The sequence below is a fragment of the Euprymna scolopes genome, chromosome 5 (assembly GCF_053919585.1).
Source record: "Euprymna scolopes isolate OS-2025 chromosome 5, ASM5391958v1, whole genome shotgun sequence".
NCBI classification, from domain to species: Eukaryota; Metazoa; Mollusca; class Cephalopoda; order Sepiida; family Sepiolidae; genus Euprymna; species Euprymna scolopes.
In genome coordinates, this window is record NC_136486.1 from 21,732,077 (window position 1) to 21,748,535 (window position 16,459).

The 16,459-nt window shown below is 31.6% G+C and overlaps 1 protein-coding gene and 1 pseudogene across 1 annotated transcript in view; both read right to left on the reverse strand.

Annotated features, from left to right (window-relative positions):
• LOC145276735 (neuroendocrine convertase 1-like) overlaps nucleotides 1-16,459 on the reverse strand; it is a 463,447-nt gene that overhangs the window by 56,352 nt on the left and 390,636 nt on the right. The window lies entirely within an intron of this gene.
• Nucleotides 8,882-9,015, reverse strand: LOC145277293 (U2 spliceosomal RNA; annotated as a pseudogene).

Here is a 16,459-nt window from a genome sequence, read left to right on the forward strand (position 1 = left end):
CCTGATCTGAAATGGAACACGTACATCAAATATGTTGCCAGGGACACTGGGAAAATGGTAAGACCCTTCTACCGCTCCAGAAGATATCTCACTACTGATGCAATTCTCTATCTGTATAAAAGCCAAGTACGTCCAATAATGGAGTACTGCTGCCACATCTGGGCAGGAGCTGCTAAAAACAGCCTATCCTGCCTTGACAGAGTACAGAATAGACTTCGTGGTTTGGTGGGGGATGCCCTTTTCTCTTCCCTGCAACCTCTCTCCCACAGAAGAGACGTTGCGAGCCTGTCTTTGCTTTATCGTTATTTTCATGGCAAGTACTCGTCTTAGCTCCACTCTCTGGTCCCCTCGCCAATCTTTCACGAGAAACACCCGCCTGGCTGAAACTACTGTAAATAATTTTCAACACTCTTTATCTGTGCCTAAATCTAAAGTAGATTCCATGAGCAAAACTTCTTTCTGAGAAGTGCACGATTGTGGAACTCTCTTCCGTTTGCCTATTTCCCACCTGACTACAACTTGGATGTCTTCAAATCCAACATAAACAAATTCCTGACAAACTGCCCCCTTAAGTAAGACACTCTATCAAATCTCCAATACTAATGATTACTACAATACTATCTCATTGATTACTGTACACGCAATAACCCTTATGCCTGAGTGGCCTCCGGGCCTTGATAAGTGGTGGCCCCCATGTAAAAAAAACTACACCAAAGACCATAACCGTGGCCAGAAACTTTGTTTTCATCACCCTAGACACGGCCCTATTATTCGTGTCAATCCAGCGATGCATTTTGAGGGTGCTGGCAATGGTCCTGTTGCCATAACTTGGATCGGTAAAGAGCATGAGTTGTACGGTGGTGCATCACCAGTGTCGTTCATTGAAAATTGTGTCACTTTCATGGATGATAAAAGTGAAGAAATTACGATACGGATACACCCAGAAAAAAAAAGATGAAGATCACTTACATTGTTCACGCTGCAAGTTTATACCCGTTGCTTGTAATTCTTGTTACAGTATCTGGCTACGTTAACTTTTGTCTTTACCTCGCTTTTATTGCTTTATAAAATGTGTTTCTAAGCAAATAAAAGGAAAAATCGTTTCGAATTAATGACAGCGTTTGGAAGTTATAAAAATGGTCACATAATCTTCTACATTTTAAATATTATTTTATGTTAATTTTTCTATTCATAAAAAAACAAGGCCGATAGCCATTAGTCGCGTGCTCTCGTGAATGTATGCGTGAATGTAGGATTGACATGAAATTCTTAAAGATAAACTAAAATGACCGAAAAATGGGCTGAAATGACTTAAATAAATAAAAAGTAAATGACTTAGAATGACTTTAATGAACTTAAGGATGAATTAAATGACCTTAAGAATGACTTGAATGCTTAAAAAATAACTGGAATCCTTCAAAAACAACTTGAATGATCTGGAGAATGACTTGAATGGCTTTGAGACTGACTGGTTGTAAAGTGGGTGATCATTTTACATTAAATTAATACAGAAAAGTGATCCCCCACTTTATATCACAAAGTTACAAACATAAGTACAGCATGTAGTAAGAACAGATACTACACTTTAATCTTGGCCAAAAGGTTAGGAAAAGCTTAAGTTAAGAACAGCATCTACTAACAACAAACCTTTGATCTTAACCAAAAAGGCCAAGCACAAAAGTGTTACGGACAGACCGACCGACCGACCGACCGACGGACCGATGGAGTAACTTATAGCGGCTAAAAATATGCTTAAAGTTTTCTTTAAACTTACGTAAGATTTGATCTCAGATATGACAAGAGCGCATTTACTTTTCAAAGTTTTAACGATTTGACATCGTAAAAACTACCGCTTTATTAATGTGTACTCTGCCCATACCTTTCTGTTTAACCAATCGCATGCTTACATTTGCGTACGAAGAGACTCTAAATGTACCATTACTTTTGACTAATGCATAAATAAAGCATCATACCACCGGCACATCAGTACCGGAATAATTCTTTGTACTCTAAAACTTTATCACATGTGATCGACTTTCGATATTTCCGCAACAACACATTACACTTTTGACTCACGTTAATTTTTATATTTTTACCAAATTTTAAAAATATTTTATTTTCATCCAAAGACATTCATGCAAATATTGTTAAACACAACAGAATTTTATATTTCATCATACATTAAAAAGAAATAATTAAACAGAAGAATTATGCTGTGTTTAACAATGTTTGCACAAGTGAAAGAATGCTGTCTAAATACACATACTACATATACAATGTGTAATTTTAAACCAGAACATTGAAGCAAGCAACAAGAATTTCATTGTATGTAATATTGGAGTTGACACATCTTTGCCGTTCAATTTTATTTTTCAATTAATCTATGTAATATATATATATATATATATATATATATATATATATATATATAAATATATATATATATATTACACAGATTAATTGAAAAAAAAAAAAAATATATATATATATATATATATATATATATATATTACACAGATTAATTGAAAAATAAAATTGAACGGCAAATATGTATATATATATATATATATATATATATATATATATTACACAGATTAATTGAAAAATAAAATTGAACGGCATATATATATATATATATATATATATATATATATATATATATATATATATATATATATATATATACACACATATATATATGTGTATCTATATTACCGTTTTATCTGTTTTAGTTACACATGTTTCTGCTACCAGACCGTATTCACGGTCCAGCAACTTCGTCAGACTTGAACAGTAGTGGTTAAAACAGATAAAAAAGCAATAAAAAAATATATATATTTGCTCTGCAATAGTATTGAACACCTTCAGGTTTTTAATAATTAGCAGTTTTGCTATATATATATATATATATATATATATACATACATACATACATACATACATACATAATACATACATATATATATGTGTGTGTGTGTGTCTGTGTGTGTGTGTGTGCGTGTATTTATATATATAATAGTGATGGGACGATTCCAATATTTTTCCCGATTCCGTTACAATTGCCGATTCTTCTTGAAATTCCCAATTCCGATACAATTACCGATTCCGATTTTATTTCATAAATCTCTAAATATTTAACTATAAAGTTGTTAGTTTTACTGATTACGATGCAAACGTTGAGTGTGCATATATTTTCTCAAACGTAAAAACACACTTGTGCGTGGGAGTGACTTATAAATCTTAGTTTTACTAGTAATTTAAAATCAATAAATATTTATTATTTTAATGTTACTACCAGTGGAAGATTTTGTTTTTAAACAAAATCAAATGAAAAAGATAATTAAAGGAATTGTTTTTGGCATCGGAAAATTTGCAAACATTTGTTCCGATTTTGACACCGATTCCGATACCCCCGTAAAATACGCATAAATATTTAATTCGTGCAGAAACTGAGACATGTGCATGTGAGTATTAGGTCTTTTTCTAAACATTTCGCTTCTTGTAAGTCCAAAAATACTGAAACCTTGGACGTACCTGGCTCTTATATAGATAGAGAATTGCATCAGCAGTGAGATATCTACTGGATCGATAGAAGGATCCCACCATTTTTCCAGCGGCCTTGGAACGGATTTAATGTATGTGTTCCATCAGGAGTAAAGGTAAAGTCTAGAAACTTGTCAAGACATGAGGCCTCCTCAAGACGAGAGTCATCCATTTCAATTGGTGCCAGATGGGGATCAGAGCGTCGATGGTGTAAAGATAAAAGCTTGGTTTTAGATGTATTAAAATTAACCAGCCACCTCTTTCCCCATTGTACTACTTGCTCAAGATCAGAGGAGAGAAAATCGGAGAGAATTGGTCGTTTACTGTCTTAGATGTGCTACCATAGATAGTAGTGCCATCAGCATAAATGTTTATGAATGATATAAGGATGTAATTTGGAAGATCATTAATGTAGATCAGGAAGAGAGTTAAGCCCAGGATGGACCTCTGAGGGACTCCAGCATTAATACTGTGAGCTTCTGGACTTAGATTTTCGAAGGGGAAGAACGTCCTGCTGTTGATGTTGGGGTAGTCCTCTCTGGTACACCACCATCTGTGTAGCATGAAATGTTCCCATACCATCCAATGTTTTTTAAATAATATCGATATTGTCAGCATTGGACTGACAGAACTTGTTCAGTGACACATTTAAAAAAAAAGGTATGTTGTTGCTATCTGTAAACTTTTGCATATTTTGAACTCCAATAGTTGAGTCCAGTTTACGAACCTGGTCCTAACTGGCACAGTGGCCAGTGTGACGGAGAAGTTCAATCAGAGATTTCCACCGAGTCGCCTGATGAATTGCCAGGCCAAGTCCGACATGTTTTCGTGTAAGCTTTTTACGTTTCGAGACCGCATAGTCAAGGTCTCAACTGATGCTCAGTGCAGTCCGTTTCACAAGGTCGTCGTCTTCGTCTCCGTCCACTTTCCCTGACAGCAAAATACTGAGAAAAAGAAACAAGCTCTCTGGAACAAGTTTTTTCAGCGTTTTCTTTGCTGACTGATGTGAAGTTGTCTAGGCCAGGATGAGAATTGATGTTACCTCGAATGTGTAGCGCACAGTGTTGCAAAGTCACTTTTCACTTTGGCGGACATATTTTTGGGGTGGGGGATGGGATAAAATAATAATAAGGCTCAACCTAAAATATATTTAGGAGCAATCATGTAAACAATCAAACATGGATGGCCACACCTAACATTCCGTTGTCCCTACCGTGAATTTTCAAAACTTTGCCTCAGTCTAAATGATATTAATTGGTTGGGCGTTGGAGCGAATATTGATTAATTGTAAAATCGACCCTAGAATGTAAATCCATGAATTTCTCAAAATTTTTTCTTTCGGAAATAAAAAGCAAACGTTTTTGTACAGCTTATCTAATATATAAACGGCTATATATCTGTTTGTCTGTCGGTCCCCATATTTTAAAACTCTATCCCCCCCGAAACTAAAAGTCGCACACGGCGTTAGGGGCCTCAAATGATTGGTGTTTTTACGGGCCATACTTTTATGGGTCTTAAGCCCATTAAAATTGTTTTTAAGGGGCCAAAAATGAGTCAAAATAGACAAAAATCGTTAAACATTTTGGACATTTACCTTGATTTATTTTAAAATTTTAATCGTTTTGTATGCATGTCATGTTGATACAATGGTAACGTCACCAGCTTTAAACGCTACAGTTTCGGTTTGAATTCTAGCTGACGTCACCTAAATACTTTTGAAATCACGACTCTGAAAAATTAAAATATCATATTTAAGCGTATTTTACGCCTGGGCAAACCGGGCGTCTCCCTCTCTTGTTTACTATAACTTTATTTTTTATACTATTAAGCTCTACCTATGTAGTAAAAAGGGTTAAAGTAAACACTAAAGCAAAACTATATATATATATATATATATATATATGATATTATTATTATACATTATGAGTGTGTATATATGTGAAATTATATATATGTATACGTATATATACGTACATGTGTGTAAACAAAACACACACACACATATATATATATATGTATAAAATATTATCATTGAATATTTGCGTATGAAAAAGAAGTTACAAGTTAGAGAGAGAGAGAGAGAGAGAGAGAGAGAGGATAGAGAGAAAGAGAGAGAGAGAGAGAGTTAGATAAAAAAAGTAATGGTGGAATTAAAGAAGGACGGACGTGCATAGAGAAAGACAGATGGACGAGATAAATAAGGGCTGCTTGGGTTAAAGAATCGTGTCAAACAGCGTCATGTGAATTAAAGAAGTTTGAACTTTTGTAGAGGTAACTATGGCGACGTTGGAAGGCGTTTTCGATCGGAATTGCACGAGCGCGCGCACGACGAACTTTTGTCAAGAGAAAAAAATACGTTGATAAAATACATTTCCTGTTTTGTTGCATGCATATTGGAACTCGGAAATAGGTGGGGAAATGAGAGTGGGTTACAAATTATATATATATATATATATATATATATATATATATATATATATATATACATGATATACATGTATATATATATATTACATGTACAGACAGACACACACACACACACACGCACACACACACACACACACACACACACACACACACACACATATATATATAAGCATGGAGACTTTACGCTGCTCGGGATTAAATGAGGATCAATGAATGTTCCACACTATTGAAATATTTTTTATATAATGAAAAAGATATAATTATAGAAAATTGGAAGGTTCTACTTATAGACACTAGTGATAAGAACTGATTAATTAAATGGAGACACGTTCTACTAGAAATCAATCAGAAATCAGAATCACGCTATAAAAACATTGGATTTTCTTAAAATTCGTGCACATAATCTTCGTGTTCACATTAGAAAAACTTTTGCTCTACTGTAGTCGGGGGCCAATCTATATACACATAGAGGAGAGGAAAGTTTCAACATACGATTTACCAGATGAAAAAAAAGAAAAAATAGAACAAAACAAGACAGTGTAATCCCGCCAAACTCGCCTGGATTATATAATTTAGATTTACTGATAATATCCCAATTAATTTAGAAATGGATATTCTTAGATCTAATTTTTTATAAGAGCCGTTAAAGAAATGAATAATTACCATCTGCGTTTATATTATTAAATGATATGTGGTTGGAAATTTTCAGCTTTATTAAAGTGGAAGTGTATCTGGTTACTTTTGCTGTCATTGCGGATTTTATAATTGTAACAGTCAGGATAAGAACTGGATGAATTATAAGGAATATCGCTGTGTAGCTGGTTGTCAAAGCTACTATCATGGGGGAAATTATCACTATTCATATGGTCAGTGTTGTTATTTAGTAAGTTTATTGGTAGAAAAGAATGCTCAAGCTCATTATTAGTTGATTGTCGGAGGATAGGGAGTTGGGGAAAATTAGTGTTTAGTTGGGTGGCTTTATCAGTTATCTCGGTTACAGTACAAGAATAAATGATATTCTTATGTATGCAGTTATTGCTGAGATGACATTCACGCTTTTTTCGGCAATTACATTTGGTTTTATTGGTTGAGGGGAAAAGGATTGCTTGGACTTCTTTAATCTTATTCTTACTAGATGCTATAATTGTCTGGGTTATATAAGGTATTGTAGCGTACGATATCTTGATGTAGTTTATATTAAGTACCTTTTTTGTATCTTTTTTAAAAACTTTTTATCGCTTCTTGTATTTACAATCAAGTCTTCATTCATTCTGGAGCTCTTATATTCGACTTGTTTTCCCATTTTACATATTTTACCCAATAAAAACATATTATATATTTTTGCATTTAATGACTAACTATCATAAAGTACTGTTTCATCGAATGCCATAACCAGCAAATTCTTAGCTCAGCTATACGAGTAATTTACTAATATCTTTCTTTCCTCTGAAAAGAAGAATATCATTCCTTAAAACTCTTCAGATTAAGGATGTCTTAGTAAATTTTTTTGAAGTCGCACAATAAATATCCTTGTAAATTTTAATCTACTATCTTGATTTATTTTTTCTAATGACAAACCCTATTTCCTAGTGTGGTTTTATTGAGCCTTTCATTAAGTTGGGATTACTATATAAGTATTAATATTTATATTAGATTAAATAAAAATTAATAAGTATTAATATTTATACTAGATTTTCTTTTGTCTGATAAACTTTTCATTCCTATTGCTTGGCCACACACACACACACACACACACACACACACACACACACACACACACACACACACACACACACACACACACACACACACACACACACATATCTACATTTTATATATTTCCAGTTATAGAGTTTTATCTGTAAGACCGATCTTCAAATATATCTTCTCTGACAACCGAAAGTAACTTACGGTTTTGAGAAAGTGGGGCTTCTCTCGAAATATTCAAACATTTTTCATCATCCCGTATTCTTTTAACGGTGAGTGAAAATTCTACTGAACAATATGCTGTACATAATTTGAATAATAAATAGATCAGTTTTTATATAAAAGTGTCGCATGTATTGTGTTCAATTCTGTGTTTTTGTTTATTTTCTCATTTCTCGTTCTTATTCCCTCCGTGTATATATATATATATATATATATATATATATATATATATATATATATATATATGTATATATATATATATATATATATATATCTTTTATATTTTACAGAGGGGATTAGACCTGGAGTCTAAAAGACTAAAGTTTCTTTTAATGTATTAATACTTTACAAGAACAGTGCTCACGGTACTGTAGATATATAAACAGCTCAATAGGTATATTTACTCCAGACCTATATTAATATTGGGTATAAAGTATTAGTTTCAAAAGTATAAACAAACAAAATCAAATTGAGTGTACGATCGTTTCGGAAGCTATATTTATTTTATTAAAATTGACAATAAACACTGACAATAATTGACGAAGATTGTGTTTTTTAATATAGCCTCCTCATCAGCACAAAAAGGGAGGGTTGGGGGTTAAGACACAGCAATAAAACTAGCATTTTAGTAGTAAGTAAGATGGTTAGTCCTGAAAATATTTAAAAATATAAGAAAAATGTTGTAAATGATGTGTTGATAATGAAAATAGAAAATTTGGAAAAATAGAAAAAAAAGAAAAGAATGAAAAAGATTCTTTAAATACCTTATTGAGTTGCATTAGAAAATTTGTTTTAAAGTTCGTTTGTACATATGCGGACATGTTGTTGTACGAACCACAATTGGTTGAAATAATTATTTACAGTTTATTTTTACATTAAAAAACGCTGCATAAATAAAATGTTTAACTGACTTATTTGTACCTATTTACACTGCCTCCCCACGGGACAGAGTTAGACACCAGGGTCGTTTTTTAACGTGGAGGAAAGGTACAAAAATAAAAATGGTCTCAGTCGCGAAGGATTTCTCTTCCACTGAAAGAGAACGAGAAATGGAAATGCCGCATCTGAAGAACAGATACTACGCTTTGATCTTGGCCAAAAGGCCAAGACTAATTTTTAAATGCAAGGGAGATAACTTTTAAAAAAAATAAAAAAAGTTTTTAATGATCCAAGGGAGGTAACTCTTTAAATGTTAAATTTATAATTTTGAATTGGTATTTTATATATTTGTAATCATTTTAGGGACAAATTTATTGTGATGGTAATAGTTATGATAATAAAAAATAATAATATTAATAATATATATAATATAATTGTGATAATAATAATAATAATAATAATAATAATAATAATAATAATAGATTCCCTAATCTGCCCAAAGTACAACGAAAGCCTCCCAGCAGGACACATATCATCTGATCCTTCCCTGTCCAGTCACTTGGAGGCTGTGCGAGATCCTATCTATCTGAAGAAAATGTCTCCGATTGGCTAAAAAAATAGCAGTATAGAGGTCTAACCCATACGATACTACTACTACTACTACTACTACTACTACTACTACTACTACTACTACTACTACCACCACCACCACCACCACCAATTTTATTGCCTCAGAAAGAGAGTTGGGCTGAGGATGGAACTTTGGAGGACGCCAGCGTTAATACCGTGGGATTCTGATTCTAATCAATATCATCACCTCAGATATATAGAGACAGATAAAAGTAGTTTTTTTTGTAGTAAAAAATTAATAAATTACCAAAACAAATGAAGTCAACTGTCAATAGTTTATTTGCAATTATTTATGTGGATACTTTGACATTATTATACTTTGACATTATTATACTTTGACGTTATTATACTTTGACATTATTATACTTTGACATTATTATACTTTGACGTTATTATACTTTGGCATTATTATACTTTGACATTATTATACTTTGACTTTATTATACTTTGACATTATTATACTTTGACATTATTATACTTTGACGTTATTATACTTTGGCATTATTATACTTTGACATTATTATACTTTGACGTTATTATACTTTGGCATTATTATACTTTGACATTATTATACTTTGACGTTATTATACTTTGACATTATTATACTTTGACATTATTATACTTTGACGTTATTATACTTTGACATTATTATACTTTGACATTATTATACTTTGACATTATTATACTTTGACATTATTATACTTTGACGTTATTATACTTTGGCGTTATTATACTTTGACATTATTATACTTTGACATTATTATACTTTGACGTTATTATACTTTGACATTATTATACTTTGACATTATTATACTTTGACGTTATTATACTTTGGCATTATTATACTTTGACATTATTATACTTTGACATTATTATACTTTGACGTTATTATACTTTGACGTTATTATACTTTGACATTATTATACTTTGACATTATTATATTTTGACGTTATTATACTTTGGCATTATTATACTTTGACATTATTATACTTTGACATTATTATACTTTGACATTATTATACTTTGACGTTATTATACTTTGGCATTATTATACTTTGACATTATTATACTTTGACATTATTATACTTTGACATTATTATACTTTGACATTATTATACTTTGACATTATTATACTCTGGCATTATTATACTTTGACATTATTATACTTTGACATTATTATACTTTGGCATTATTATACTTTGACATTATTATACTTTGACATTATTATACTTTGGCATTATTATACTTTGACATTATTATACTTTGACATTATTATACTTTGGCATTATTATACTTTGGCATTATTACACTTTGTGAAACTAATGTAAATCATTATGTGAAAATATTTTAGAGTAAATATGTCAATTTCATAAATGAAAAACATAAAAAAAAGACAATTTATTTTAAAATAAAAGATTTTTTTACAAAAATAATCAAAGCTTCCTAAAATTTCAATAATTCTTAACAGACTATTTAACTATCTGGTGTTAGATTTGCACGTTTAGCGGCTGGTACGTTGTTTGAAGCAATTTTAACTGTCCCCCCCCCCAGAGGTGATAATGGCTTTAAAATTGCTTTTCATTAGAATACATATCTCTTGAAGATAATCCAAAGATCCGTATTTGACACATTTTCTTGATTGTTCGATGATCCCCCAGGAAACTGAAGCGAACACTTTATTAATTTCTTAGATTATATATTTCTTCTCATTTATTGTTAGTGATTTTTTTACGGACTATAACGCTAACTGCTAATTCTTGCAAATGATCTCTTGACATGCAGATTGCTATAATTACTGAAAAAAAATACTAAATATAAGTGTGAACTTAAAGATTGGGACTTAATTGCTTTTACGCTTACTATCTCTACATAATAGTACAAATTATTGTATTTGATAACACATAGCGATGAATTTTACATGAATATTTGACAATCCCTCTTTTCATCCACGAAGTAATAACTCCATAATCATTCGGTTACACATATCTATGAATTATATATATATATATATATATATATATATATATATATATATATATATATAAAGCTGAAAGTCCTCTGTGTGTGTGTGTCTCTGGTCACGAATAGGCTCCTATATGGTTGACTATTTAAAAAAAAAATGATTACATATAATGATAGAAGATGTATCGAGACACAGGTTCATTAAAGTTGTGGGGTCTGCGTTCGCGCCTGGTCCACAAAGTATGGAAATAAAAAATTAAAAAAAAAAAAGAAAAAAGTTTACAAGTGTTTTTGATATTGATGTACATAAGAATACTTTGATAAGTATGTTTTAACTTAAATAGGGATGGTATGATAAAATTGTGGGGTCCGCGTTCGCGCCTGGCCTCCATAGAATGGAAATAGGCACAAACTTTAATAAAGACTTTTCATATCTATCTGCGTAAGTATACTTTGATAATTATGTTTCGGTTTGAAGAAATATGGTATAATAAAATTATGGGGTGTTCGTTCGCACCTGACCTCCATAGAATGGAAATATGTCACAAAGTTTAACAAGGTTTTTTTTTAATATAGATCCACAGAATATTGTGATAAGTGTTTCACTGTGAACAGGTATGGTATAATAATTTATAGGGTTTATCTATTTTATTTTTACTTTCATCATATTTTGCTTTGGTTTTGATACCCCCAAATTCAACCTAACTTTACAACCCTTCCTTTTCATAACCTATCATACTTTCATAAATCAGAGTCCATTTTCTGTAGGCTGTTTTTGAACCCAATCAACGACGGGTACTTTTGCTAGTATATACATATATATATATATATATATATATATATATATATATATAAATATATATATATATATAAATATATATATATAAATATATATATATGAATATATATATATATTTATGTATAGACACAATTTATATACACAATTAACGATTCCTTATACATGTATAATTTTGATTTTTGTTATACAGTTTTATGAAATGCTTGTTAGGTAGATTCAGAACAGATTAAAAAACAAAATATAAAGCAAAGTATTTGGTAAAAATGAGACAAAAGTTTTCCATTGTATCGCGATTTGAATAAAAGTTGGATGATAAAAGTTATTTCATTAAAATAAAAAAATACTAATAAAAGAAACTTATTTCGCTACAAACTATGTTTAGAAATGAAAGGATTGAAAAGTCTCCAAATGTCATGCATCACATACAAATACGGGGGAGAGAAGGAGGGAGAGAACAAGTGAGAAGGAGAGGAAGATCTCTCTCTCTCTCTGTATATATATATATATATATATAGAGAGAGAGAGAGAGAGAGAGATAGGAGAAAGAGAGGGACAGAGAGAAAGAAATGTAGAAAGAGTGAGTGAAAGCGAGGGAATAATTACACACACACACACACACACACCTATATATATATATATATATATATATATATTCGTATATATATACAGTGCCGCCAAAAAGAATGTCCGCACTTGTCATTTTTTCAAAAAGCAAATTAAATTTAAGCTAAGTTGAATGTAACTACTTAAACAATCTATGCCTCATTTGATTGGCCTTTTATTCTTCTATAATTTTACCTGTTTATATTTGATTTTTAATTGAAGTATCCCAGTGTCAATTTAAAAAATTAAATTTAATTCGATAAGGCAAAAAGAAACTCTGCACAATGGAAAATTGTTATTTAAATATAACTTTAGAACACCAAATACAATAGGAACACAATGAACTAGTTAATATTTAGTAGCACATCCACCCTGCAATTTGACAGCCTACAATTTTGATCCATTCTCTTGAATTAGCCTGCGGCAATACTCCAGTGAAAGGGCATCCCCTTTTTCTTTTTCAATTTTGTCCAAAGTTTTACCAGATATTAAATTTTATCTTTGCGTAAATGTTGCTTGATGTAATGCCATACATTTTCGATAGGAGTGAGGTCTGGCGATTGTGCGGGCCAATCCAAACACGGAATATCATGCTTTTCAAGGAACCTCTTGACGTTGCTAGCTGTGTGAATGGAAGCATTATACTGCATGAAGATGGGATTATCATCCAAATTCCGGCCAAAGTAGGGTAAAAATGCTCAGTCAACATTATTTTAGTAAGTCGACTAATTCGACCTTACAAGCGACCTATAGGCCCTGGGCCATTGGCATTAATAATGCCCTACACCAAAATTGAACCTCCACCACCTTGCAGCGTTGAAACTGTGCACCTAGGATTAAATTATTTGTCCTTCTTTCGGGCGTACTACCTACCATGACTGCCTAGGCTATTGAACTTGCTTTCGTCGCTAAAAATCACTTTCGACCTATATGAAGAATTATGATCTTCATTGCATCTGACGAAGTCCAGACGATGCTTCCTGTTTTTTACAGAAATCATTGGCTTGCGTCTTGAAACACAGTCTGGAAAATTCCTTTAATCTGTTTTTAACTATAGAAAGAGAGCACTTTTTAACAAGATTATACTGTTGCTGAATTTAGGGAGCCGTTTCAAATCTGTTTCTGAGGCTGCGGATCTTGATAGCATTGTCTTCCTTACAAAGAATTACTCTAGGACGACCAGATTTGGGGCATCACAAACACTGCCGGTGTTTTGTTGCTTTTGCGCAGTTATTCGTACCGTTTTCGCATCACATTTCAATCTGCGACCAATTTCGCGATTGGATTAACCAAAAAGAGGGAGAGTAAAGTACTTCTGACGATCACTAATAGACACTCGACATATATGGACTAAATTTTACGTTGTATTGCTAAGGAACATCAACAAGTACGATTAGAGATGCTAAAAGGTGGATATTTTACGATTAGATATACTAATAGGTGGCTATTTTAAGCTGGTTTTTAAGCCGATTTGTTGCTACGGAAGCTCTTTTTGCCTTCTCGATTTGAAGCTAATTTTTTTGGATTGACGTGAACACTAGTATACTTCAATTAAAAGTAAAATATGAACGGGTAAAATTATAGAGGAATAAAAGGCGAATCAAATAAGTTATAGGTAAAAATAAAATACGCATCAAATGCGCTTGAAACTAAATCACAACGTAATATTAGGACATAAACAAATATTTTACTTGTTTGAAATTTATTACATAAATATATTTCGGAGCTATACTCCATTTTCAGTGTGTTGTTTTCTTTCTTTTTTTTCCTTCTTCTTCCTTGCATTGTTGTAAACTTGGAGAAAGAAAAGTCTGTTTGTAAAGAGCCGCACGTTGTATCTGTATAACTTTACAACATAGAGAGAGAGAGAGAGAGAGAGAGAGAGAGAGAGAGGGAGAAGGGGAAAGAGAGAGGGAGAGAGAGTAATCGAAATATATATAGATAGGTATCTAGATAGATAGATAGATAGATAGATAGATAGAGAAGACGGAGCGAGAATGTGTGAGAGAAAGAGGGTGTAATAGAAATAGATATAAATAAGTATATAGATAGATAGATAGATAGAGAGAGAGAGAGAGAGAGAGAGAGAAAGAGAGAGAGAAAGAGAGAGAGAGAGTGGGAGAGAGGAAGACTGAGCGAGTGAGAAAGTTGGGGATACATATAGCTATACAAGGGATATATATATATATATAATTTAAAGGAGATTAGAACACTATTCTAAAGAGCTGAGTGTATTTTAATGTAACAGTGAAATTACTAGTTTAATTAAAATACAGGAAATAGAAAGTGCTCGTTGTAATTTAGATATATAATAAGCTCGATAGTTAAATGTCCTAGAGCTAATTCAATATTAAGTAATGTGATTGATAATTTAAAATTTAAAAATCAAATTATAATTAAATTAAAAATCCGTTTCATAAGAAGGAACAACAACAAAATCAATTATCTGTACGATCGTTTCGGAAAACAACGCTTTTTATTGTGGTATACATCAAGTTACGTACAATAATTACATATAGTTTTTTAATAAGCAAGGTCTCCGCGTCAGCAAATTTTGAAGGGTTTTTATTGAATTTAAAAGACACCATAAATAAACCTAGCATTAAAAGTAAGGAAGATGAATCTGAAAAAAATCAAAATTAGCAAATTTATAATGTAAATTCAGACCTATATTTTTCTCTACTTATTTCTATCTCTAACCCATATTAATTTTCTTATAAATTTTAAATCCATACCTTTTATTTAAATTTTTTCAGATTGTTCTATTCTTAAATATTGAGCTTCTCCTTTTTGGCTAGGATCGCCCTGAAAGTATTACTTCAAGTAATATCTATCAGGATTTTTCATCTGATTTCTAATCAGTGTCCTATCTCGATTATATATATATATATATATATATATATATATATATATATATATATATATATATATATATATATATATGACTACTTCATTTAATCACGTAAATTAATATACGAAAGTATAAATTTATGCGTAAACTTTAAGTATTTACTTCAACAGTGCTCATACGTAGGTAGAGCTAGGTGTAAGTTATAAAACATATATTTTATAACTTACTACTATATATATATGTATATATATATATATAAAGAAAGAAAGAAAGAAAGAAAGAGGGAGAGAGAGCAAAAGAGATTAGGAGTTCAGAATAATAAAAATGTCCTCGTTGTTTGGTGTTCGTCTTTAACAGTCAACTTATTTCCTTCTCGTTGACAACAGCAAAGGTAGAACCATTCGTCTGTCAAAAAAAAAAAATATGCCAACAACTTTCTCATAACAAATCTTGTTTGTAGATAAAGATAAGTAAAAGTGCGTCTATGTCTGCAAGCCAATCTCACGCATTTGTACGTTTCATCGGAATTCATCTCCGATCTTTTGGTTTTCTTTTTAAACAAGCATAAGAAACAAACATTCCTTGAATTCGATAAACATTTGTTCAATACCAAATACAAAACGAACCTCGGCAAACAATTTGATTAAAGTTGATAAAGCATTTTAGTCGCTGAACGCACGGATTGAAGATTTTAAAATATACTAACTAGCATGGTTATCCGGTGTTGCCCGGGACAATGTTGTAACCTACTTTATTAGAATGTCTAACTTTTTATTTCTATCTACCCGTCTTTTCATAAGTTCCCCTTTCTTCCCTGCCCAGCCCATTCCTCTGTA